The 10,798-nt window shown below is 35.3% G+C and overlaps 1 non-coding gene across 1 annotated transcript; it reads left to right on the top strand.

Annotated features, from left to right (window-relative positions):
- The first annotated feature begins 743 nt into the window (after positions 1 to 743).
- LOC112997967 (small nucleolar RNA R71) lies at positions 744 to 850 on the top strand. Its single transcript, XR_003263018.1, has one exon. It is a non-coding gene; the product is annotated as a small nucleolar RNA R71 (small nucleolar RNA).
- Positions 851 to 10,798: the final 9,948 nt, after the last annotated feature.

Raw genomic sequence — 10,798 nt, 5'->3', positions numbered from 1 at the left:
GTAATTTGTCAGAATTTTGGGACTGAGCTTGGTTCATCTGAGTAGCCATCTACCCCATTTGATTTGTCAAATTCTGAATGGAGGCTCTTGTCTCTTGCTGAAATTGCATATTCTGGATGGTCATTTGCTGCATTGGAGGAGGAACATATGGCTTGCTTGGACCAGCAGGATTCTGAAAAGGAGGGATAGGTTATTGTTGTTGTTGTGGAGGACTTGTCCATCTCAGATTTGGATGATTCCTCCAACCTAGATTGTATCTATTGCTTGAAAGGTCATAATTATTCTGTTGTTGTTGGTTTTGCTACTGAAGAGGTCTACTATAAATGTTTGCAGCATAAGCTTTAGGTTGCTAATTGACTCCAGATTGCTGCAAAGAAGGACAAAGATCTATATGGTGATCTGCAGAAGAACATAGACCACAGACTCTTGCAACAGGGGCAGATGCAAATTTCTGATTCATGGCAAGCTGGGTTACAAGGTTGACCAAGGCATTAAGTTTTCCTTCAAGCTTTTTATTTTAAGTAGATGAAGATGAATCCATGGCCACCTCATGGACTCCACTAAGAACAATAGCATCATTTCTTGCACTGAATTGTTGGGAGTTGGAAGTCATCTTCTCTATCAAATTCCTAGCCTCAGTAAGGGTCATATCACCAAGAGCTCCACCACTGGCAGCATCAATCATACTCCTATCCATGTTGCTAAGTCCCTCATAGAAATATTGAAGAAGGAGTTGCTCAGAAATCTTGTGGTGGGGACAGCTTGCACACAATTTCTTGAATCTTTCCCAGTCCTCATACAAGCTTTCTCCACTAAGTTGCCTGATGCCTGAAATGTTTTTTCTGATGGCAGTGGTCCTAGATGCAGGGAAGAATTTCTCCAAGAACACCCTCTTAAGGTCATCCCAGCTGAAAATGGACCTGGGAGCAAGGTAGTACAACCAATCTTTTGCTACTCCCTCCAGAGAATGAGGAAAAGCCTTTAGAAAGATATGATCTTCCTGGACATCAAGGGGCTTCGTGGTGGAACAAACAATATAGAACTCCTTAAGATGTTTATAAGGATCTTCACCTACAAGACCATGAAACTTGGGCAGCAAATGTATTAGTCCAGTCTTGTTAACATATGGAACACCCTCATCAGGATATTGAATGCACAAGCTTTCATAAGTGAAATCAGGTGCAGCCATCTCCCTAAGAGTCCTCTCACGAGGTGGAGGTTGAGCCATGTTCTCAGCAAAATCAGAATATTCAGAATCGCCCTCAACAGAATGCTCAAAATGCACAGAATGACTAGGATGCACACTATGCCTAACTAATCTATGAAAGGTTCTATCTATTTCAGGATCAAAGGGTTGTAAATCACCTGGATTGCCCCTAGTCATGCACTATATGCAGCAAATAATGTGTTTCTAAACAAGCACCTAACAAGGGGTAAAACTATAACTATACTCAAATGATATCAAAATGAGCTGAAATTTTGTGAGGAAAACCCTAAAATCATGAAAAGAGAGCACAAAAATTTTCAAATAAAAATTCAAAGTCTAACTATGAAAACTACCTAAGAGAAGTTTAGAAAAATAGGACAATAATACTTGAAAAATAAAAAAAAAAACTTAGTAAACGGCTGATTTTTGGAGTTTGGAAGACCCCAACCGACTAAAACAGTTGTTGAATCAGTCGCTGAATCCATTGCTAAAATAGTCACTAAAAAAATCACTAAAAAGGAAATGCAAATGAAATGCAAAACAAAACGCTACACAAAATAAGACAACTAAACACTATTATGAACCTTTGGCCCATTGCTCCCCGGCAACAACACCAAATTTGATCGAAGTCGCACTCGAATCGAATAAACATTAAAAATGCAGTACCTAGGAAGTGATCCTAGGTCGTCTCCCAACGAGCAATGGTCAACCAAACGTTCATAACAGATAGTAATAAAACAGTAACGAATTGGGGGGGGGGGGGTTGTTTATTTTTGTAAATTAAACAGCGAGCAAATTTTAATTAGAAAATATCAGAATTAAAACACGTTTTTTTCCCTTGATTCACAAGCAAGTCTCTTATCCTAGGTTATGAGGATTTATCCTTTATCAGTTCAACCACTTAATCCAACCCTAAATTAAATTACTAAGCAAAATTTAACATAAGGCATTCATTATGTGATTAAGCAACACATACACCAATTAATCATGAATGAAACTGATCATTAAGCATGAACGTAATTTAAGCGCAGAGACAATTAATCAAGCATTAAGCATGCATGGATTAATAGCAACAAATACAGAGTAATTGGTGAAGAGGAAAAACTGAGCAGAATGCAATAGTAATAATAAAACCTCGAAGAGAGCTGTGCTTGATCCTCAAGAGAAAACAACGCTGGAGACTTAGCCTTCCATTAATCAATAGCAAACGAAATTGTAGTAGAAAACTAGAATTATTCTCCAAACAAAAAGCTAAAATGAAAGAGAGAGAGAGAGAGAGCCTAAAACTAGAACCTTGGTGCTGTTATATAGTTCTCAACCCCAAAGCTTACAAATCTGTTTTAAATCCAAGCCCATAAATAAAATAAAATGTAGATAGATAAGATAAGATAAAATCTAGATGAATTAATATCTAGATGAAATAAAATCTAGATAAGATAAGATAAGATCAAGATAAAATAATATCTAGATGAGATAAAATCTAGATAAGATAAGATTTGGTAGAATAAAATTGCCTGCTCTCTTCAAGTCCAAGCCCAATTCTGGATTCAAGCTCAATTACTTATAGTTCTCCTAAAATTAAATTAAAAACACAAAATTAATCCAGTAGGCCCAAATGATAAAATTGCATAATTAATTTGACAATTAAGGCTAATCAGTAATTAAAATGTTGACAAAAAGGGTTAAGAAATATGAGAAAATGATGACACATCAAGCAACATGAACAACATGAAGACTAAAGCTTGAAGCTTGAAGAAAAGCTTGAAGATGTTTTGTCTTTTACATGCCCAACTCCCTTGAGTGGCATTTGTGTTGGTTGTTATATTGAATGTTGCATCTTAGTCCATAACATATATTTTGTGCATCATGCATCTTAATCGATTAAAAAGATAATCTAATTGATTAGTTCATTGAATTAATCGATTACCTTGTAGATTTAATCGATCATAGGCAGTTATGACTGTTTTCTCTATAAATAACCAACTTGTGTTCTCTTAAAAAAAACAACGGAATAAGCTTCTGAATAAACTAAGATCACATCCTATTATTAGTTAAAGAAAAGAGATAATAAAAGTGCTTTGAAAAGTAACTCACACCTTCAAATCTTTTGGTTGTGAAGATCTTTTGTGATAAGTGAGTTGTGTCACTTTCTTGAGTTCAAGAATAACACCTCTTCAGTCAAGAAAGGTTTTGCGGAAAGGATTGATCAAGTTGTGTCTATCTTTACTCTTGGTTTTTGTGTATGGTTTTACACATCTTTTTTTTTTTGTGCATGAATCACTTAAGGCATGCTAGAATAGGTGTTTCTAGTTTGGGCTCAGGATAGGTTTCTCTTAAGCTCTTATTCACAGAGGACCCTAGTGTTGGGTGCCTAAGTCTCTTTTTCCAGGGTGGGAACTGTAGATTGCTTGTGATTGCTTGTAAGGATTCTATATGCATTGTGAAAATCTAATTCGGGTTTTGGATTAGATAACTAGATTAGCTTCTCTAGTGATAGAGAGTGAACAAGTATAAAAAGGTTGTGTACTTATTCTCTTGACCTGATCTTTATCTCTCATTCTAGTCTGAATCAGTTTTGTAAAGGTTCAAGAATATATCTTTGTGAAAGAAAAACTTTAATGAAGTATCTCATGTAAAGGGTGGATTGATTCAGTATTGATTGAGTTCAATTTATGAAAGTTTTGCGATATGATCCTTACAAAAGAAGTTTTTGTAACTCTGGTTTTAAAAAGTTCATTTTGTTTTGAAAACCAATTCACCCCCCTCCCCTACTCTTGGTTTGTTGAGTACCATCATCTTTTTTCAATTGGTATCAGAGATAAGTCTTGAGAGTTACTCGAGATCACAGTTTATCTAAAGATGGGGTCAAAACAAATCACTTTCAAAGAGGGTGCATCTTTAAATCGACCTCCTTTGTTTGTGGGTGAACATTTTTCTTTTTGGAAAAAGAGAATGGAAATCTTTATTCAATGAATTGATCCTGATGCATGGAATGACATTGTTAAAGGTCCTTTCATTCCTACTAAAGAACTGAATGGTGAATTAGTACCTAAAGAATGGGGTGAGATGAAAGATGACGAGAAAAGAAAAGTGCAAGATGATAAAAAAGCAAAAAACATTTTAACTTGTAGTTTATCTTCTGTTGAATTCTTTCATATTGTAAGGTGCAAAAGTGCAAAGGAAATTTGGAATATGCTTGAAGTCACTCATGATGGCACAGAGGATGTGAGAAGAGCAAGAAAGCACACTCTTTTATCCAAATATGAAGCGTTTCTAATGAAGAATGTTGAAACCATTTCAGAACTTCAAACAAGATTCACTCATATTGTGAACCATCTCTTTGGTCTAGGAAAAAGGTTTGAAGATGAAGAGCTGAACATCAAGATCCTCAATTGTCTTACAAGAGCTTGGGAGCCAAACATTACAGCAATCAAGAATCCAAGAACTTAGTTACAATGACGATGGAAGCTCTCTTTGGTAAATTGCTTGCATATGAACATGAGCTGATTCAACAATCTGATGTAGAAGATATAGAAAAGAAAAGGAAAGGAATTGCACTCAAAGTCAAATCCTCAAAGGAAGATTACAAGGATAGTTCTAGTAGTGAGGAAGATGCAGAGAATTTCAATTTAAAGGTAAGAAAATTTGGAAAATTTCTCAAGAAGTCCAAAGACAAAAATTCTTTAAATCCTCCAAGAAGATTGGAAACAACAACAACAACTTCATATACTTCAAATATGGTAAGGGTCATATCAAATCTGAGTGTCCTATCTACCTTAGAAAACATGTTGGTGAAAAGAAAGGAAAGAAGGACAGAAAACAAAAGAAAGCCTACATAGTTTGGGAAGATAATTTGTAAACAACCTCCGACTCTTCTAGTGATGAAAAAGTTGTAAATGTATGCTTAATGGCAAAGTCAATGGATGGCTTATCAACCATTCAAAAAGCTGAGGTAAATCCTGAACTTAAAAGAATTTTTGGAAGCATTTAATGAAATGCATCAAGAAGCTCAAAGGCTTGTTGTTTTAAACAAAAAGCTGAAAAACGATATGAAATTGCATATCACTAAATTGGCATGAACACAAAGTGAGCTAGATAAATTGAAGCGAGAAAATGAAAAACTCATTTCAAACTATAAAGTCACTAGTTGTGATTTTACCTCTACTTCTTTTAACATGAATGATTACAAGTCTTTGCAAACTGAAATTGAAAATTTCAAAAAGATTCACTATGCTGAACGTATGAAGTTGCAAACTGAGCTTTTCTATCTCAAAAATCTGTTTGGAAAATTAAACAAAGGAAAGAGTGATCTCAATCACATGCTTAGCGTGCAAAAGCATACTATAGATAAGACTGGTTTGGGATATAACAAGCAAACCACCTTTTCAAAGAAAACTAAGTTTGTATCCTCAAGAGGGGTGAACCCAAACAAGGTCTCCAAAAAGAAGAACATAGTGTATTCTAAGAGAAATGTAAAGACATGTCCTTATTGCCTGAAAAGAGGTCATACACCATATAAAAGCTATGTTAGGAGATTTGATGTTCCAAGGGGCAAATGTATCTACATTCCAAAAGATTTATTTGTGAAGATTAACCCCATTAGACCCAACTTAAATTGGGTACCACCTCACTCTAATTGATTTTTTCTTGTAGGTGTGCCTAAAAGCAAGGGACTCATTATGGTACTTGGATAGTGGCTGCTCTCGGCACATGACAGGTGAGAAGTCCAAACTCACTGACTTTATGTCAAAAGATGGAGGATACGTCACTTTTGAAGACAAATATAAAGGGAAAATTATGGGAGAAGGAAATATTGGAAATTAGTACAAAACACAAACAAAGAATGTTCTATATGTTGATAGACTAAAGCATAACCTCCTGAGCATTAGCCAACTATGTGACAAAGGCTTCAAAATCAAATTCAACAAGAATTGTTGCCTTACTAGTGAAGCCATATCCAGTGAGGTTGTCCATATTGGTAAAAGGATAGGTAATATCTATATGTTAAACATTGAACATGCATCGTTTCATGAACTGAGTTGTTTGGTAAGTAAGAAAGATGATTCTTGGTTGTGGCATTGTAGGACTGCACACATAAACATGCATCATCTCAATCATCTAGTTAGGAAAGATTTAGTAATTGGTCTTCCAAAACTAAAGTTTGTGAAAAAAAAATTATGTGAAGCTTGTAAAAAAGGGAAGCAAATCAAGAACTTTTTTCAAAGTAAAAACGTTATTTCTACTTCAAAATCCCTTGAACTACTTCACATTGATTTATTTGGTACCTCTAGAACTATGAGTTTCGGTGGTAATTACTATGGCTGAGTTATAGTGGATGATTACTTAAGGTTCACATGGACTTTGTTTTTGAAAACCAAAAATGAAAAAGGTCTTAACATTGTTTCACTTAGAAGTGATCATGGAGGTGAATTTCAAAATGAGTCTTTTGAAATCTTTTGTGAAGAAAATGGAATTCACCACAATTTTTTCGTCTCAAGAACACCTCAACATAATGGTGTTATGGAGAGGAAAAATAGCTCCCTTGAAGAAGGTGTAAGAACCCTCCTAAATGAAACAAAGTTACTTAAGTACTTTTGGGTTGACGTTGTACACACTATTTGTTACACCTTGAACAAAGTACTTATTAGAATTATTCTAAAGAAAAATCCTTATGAACTGTATAAAGGAAGAAAACTGAATATTCCTCACCTGAGAGTCTTTGGTTGCAAGTGTTTTGTTTTAAACAATGGTAAAGACTCCCTTGGCAAATTTGATGCAAAGGCCGATGAGGCTACTTTTCTTGTTATTCATTGGATAGTAAAGCATATCAAACCTATAGTATATGATGAAACTAACTAGTGTTGAAGAATCTGTTCATGTAGTATGTGATGAAACTACCTCTATTGTTCAAGATATTTTTTTAGAAGAAGATGCAAGTTTTTAGGAAAAAGATTCTGCTCTTAAAGATGATATCAAATCATAAGATCTTAAACAAAGAAAAGAGATCTATACAACAAAGCCTAAAGAATGGAGAACTCAGAAAGACCTCTCCTTGGATAACATCATTGGAGAAATCTCAAAGGGTGTCTCTACTCGCTCTAGACTCAGGGTCTTGTGTAACAAGATGGCTTTCATTTCTCAGGTTGGACCAGGAAACATTTATGAAGCCTTGTGTGATAAACACTGGTTGATGGAAATGCATGAAAAGCTAAATCAGTTTAAAAGAAATGAAGTGTAGGACTTAGTTCCTAAACCAACCTCTCACGAGTCAATCAAAACCAAGTGGATGTTTTGAAACAAACATGATGAATCTGACATCATAGTAAGGAATAAAGCAAGATTGGTTGCAAAAGGTTACAACCAAGAAGAAGGAATTGACTATGACAAAACCTACGATCCAGTTACACGATTAGAAGCCATAAGACTACTGCTTGCATTAGCATGTATCATGGATTTTAGACTTTTTTAGATGGATGTGAAGATCGCCTTCCTCAATGGTTTCATTGAAGAAGAAGTCTATGTAGATCAACCACCAGGATTTGTGGACTACGAACATCCTAACCATGCCTATAGACTGAAAAAGGCTTTGTATGGTTTGAAACAAGCACCAAGGTCATGGTATGATAGATTAGGAAGTTTTCTAATTGAGAAATCTTTCACTAGAGGCCAAGTTGACAAAACATTGTTTATTAAGAGAGTAACAGTGAGTTGTTAATTGTTCAAATATATGTTAAGGATACTATATTTGGTGCTACTAATGAAATTTTGTGTAAGGAATTTTCCAATTGTATGCAGAAAGAATTTGAGATGTCTATGATGGGAGAGTTGAACTTCTTTCTTGAACTCTAGTCAAGCATATGAAACATGGAACCTTCCTAAGTCAAACCAAATATTGTACAGAACTAATTAAGAAATTTGGCATGAAAAAATGCAAAGAAACATCTACTCTAATGGCAACTTCAACCTACCTTGACTTAGATGAGAAAGGTAAATCAGTGGATGAATCAAGATATAGAGGTATGATTTGATCACTTCTCTACTTAGTTATTGATGTGCCATCATTTTATTCTATTTTCTAAACCCTTTTTGCACCATTTTAATTATTGATAGGTCTTAATTGTCAATTAATTAGGCAGTTTTATTATTTGGGCTCATTTAGCTAATTTGATGTTTTTAATCTAATTTCAGGAATTAATGAAACATTGGGCTTAATCCGGATTTTGGTTGTGGACTTGAAGAGGGCAAATAAAGCAGCGCTTACATTAGTTAATTTCTAATTAGGAAATTTCGCAATTTTATTTTATGTTGTTCAGTGTTTATTTCGTTTTGGGCCAGAGTATTGTAATAGGGCCCAGTGACTTTGAGTGACTCTTTTTAAATAGCTGCCTTGGGATTCGTGCAAGGGATTTTGTTATGTTATTTTCATTATTCAGAGCTTTGGTTTTAGGTTTTCACGTTTTTTTGTTCCCTTGTTACGGTTTTCGTTCTTAATGCAAATTTCCGTTTTCTGCTTCTAATTACGAGTTCATTCTTGCTTCTTCTACTTTCATATACGTTTCTGTCTCATTTACGTTTTTTTTCATTTACGTTTCTGCTTCATGTTTCATTTGCGTTTTCTGTTTGAATCCATGGAAGGCTAGATTTTCTGGTGTTGTTTCCTTTTGAGGACGAAGCCCAACTCTTTTTGAGGTTTCGCTTGTAATGTGGTTTCCTGGCAGTTTTCCCTTCACCAGTTATCCCAAATTCATGAATATTAATCAGTGCACGCTTCGTGTTCGATTAATTGCCTCTGAGCCTAACTTGTGTTCATGCTTAATGAACGAAGGGCTAACTGGTGTATGTGGTGCCTAATCACGTATTGACAACCCTAAGTTGATTTTCGCTTAGTAAATTGAAATAGGGTTGGATTAAGTGGTTGACTGTTAGGGACGAATTCTCCATAACCCAGGATAAGAGAATGGCTTCTGAATCAAAGGAAACAACCCGTTTTTAATATTAGTAGTTTCGTATTCCAGTTTACTTGTTATGCTCTTTAATCACAAAACAAACAACCCCCCCCCAATCGTTACTGTCACTGCAAGTATATTATGAACAATTGGTGTGTCACTGCTCGTTGGGAAACGACCTAGGATCACTTCCTAGTTACTGCATTTTCATGTTTATTTGATTCGGGTACGGCCTCGAACAGTTATTTAGTGATTTCTCTCTGTTTTAATCAATTACTCTTCATTGTAATCGATTACTGTGTGTTAGTTGTATGATCAGTTTTTCAAAAGTTTCTATTTTAATTGATTACGTCGTAATTTAATCGATTACCATTGCTTGGTATGTGTTATCAGTTTTGAAAATCTTATGTTTTAATCAATTACCCCACATTTTAATCGATTACCATTTTCTTGATTGTGGTGTTTTTGTTTAAAATTGTTTGTTTTAATCGATTACTTGTTTGTTTAATCAATTACATGCCTGTAAGTATGAGTTTTGTGTGGATTTCGTTTTGTTTCAATCGATTACATAATGTTTTAATCGATTACCATGGCCTTAGGGGGAGTTTTTCTACTATATTTAATCAATTACTTATAGCAGCTTTTTGTTTTAAGTGAAAACAAGGGCAAATTTAATCGATTATTATGTCATTTTAATTGATTACTTGCATGTCTGTTGTGTGTAATCTATTACATTTCTTCATCTTCACCTTATGAAACCTCATTACTCTAGCATTTACTCCCGTCACCTTCCTGGACCAACCAGAACATCACTATCTCTCTATAAAAGGAAACCCTAACCTCTTCCTAGTCACACTAACACCACCTCTAATCACCCATTTTTGAACCCTAACTTTCTACTACCTTTGAACCCTCTATTTCTCTTTTGAAGCTGGCTAGCAACGCCACCAAAGCTCAAAAGAAGGCTAAGTCCACCAAGAGGAAGCAAGGAGAGTGCTCTCAGGATGCTCTTAATAGGCTTGATATATGGTTTAAAGATCGAAATAAGAAGAACGACTTCAAGATGATATACACTATGAAAAATGTGAGAATACCCAAGTTTTTGGACTTGGAGTGGTTTTCTCAACAAGGGTTTAACTTCCCAAATCTACTTGAAGCATAAGGTTTGTCCAAGCTTGTGCAGATGAAAGGAACTTTCTACCCAGAGCTGGTGAAAGTCTTCTATACTTGTGCCCGTGCCGATATGGAAGGTAATTTGTTTTCTAATGTTAATGGTGTAGAAATGGTTATTGATGCTAAAGTGTGGAAGGCAGTAGCCGGGCTGGACATGGGTGGAGTCTGCAAGTTTGAAGAATGTCCTGATGGTTACAACTAGATGCAGGCTTATAGAGGTATGCTCTTTGACCTAGCAAGGAATATGAGGAATCGCCTAGGTGTAGGTGGCTTAACTACTAAAGACAGAATGCTAGTGTACCTCATAACCTACATTCTCACATTGAGGTCTAGAAATCACGGACAGGTGACTGATGATGATTTATAGATTGTGTATGGTCTAAAATTAGGTATTCAAATGAACTGGGTACTTCTAATTGAGGACATCATGTTGAAAAGTTGTCGGTTAGTGGATTAAGAGTTTTCGTATGCT

This window comes from Glycine max, chromosome 1 (genome assembly GCF_000004515.6).
Source record: "Glycine max cultivar Williams 82 chromosome 1, Glycine_max_v4.0, whole genome shotgun sequence".
NCBI classification, from domain to species: domain Eukaryota; kingdom Viridiplantae; phylum Streptophyta; class Magnoliopsida; order Fabales; family Fabaceae; genus Glycine; species Glycine max.
Note: the sequence above shows the minus strand (reverse complement) of the source record. Positions and strands in the feature narration are given on the sequence as shown.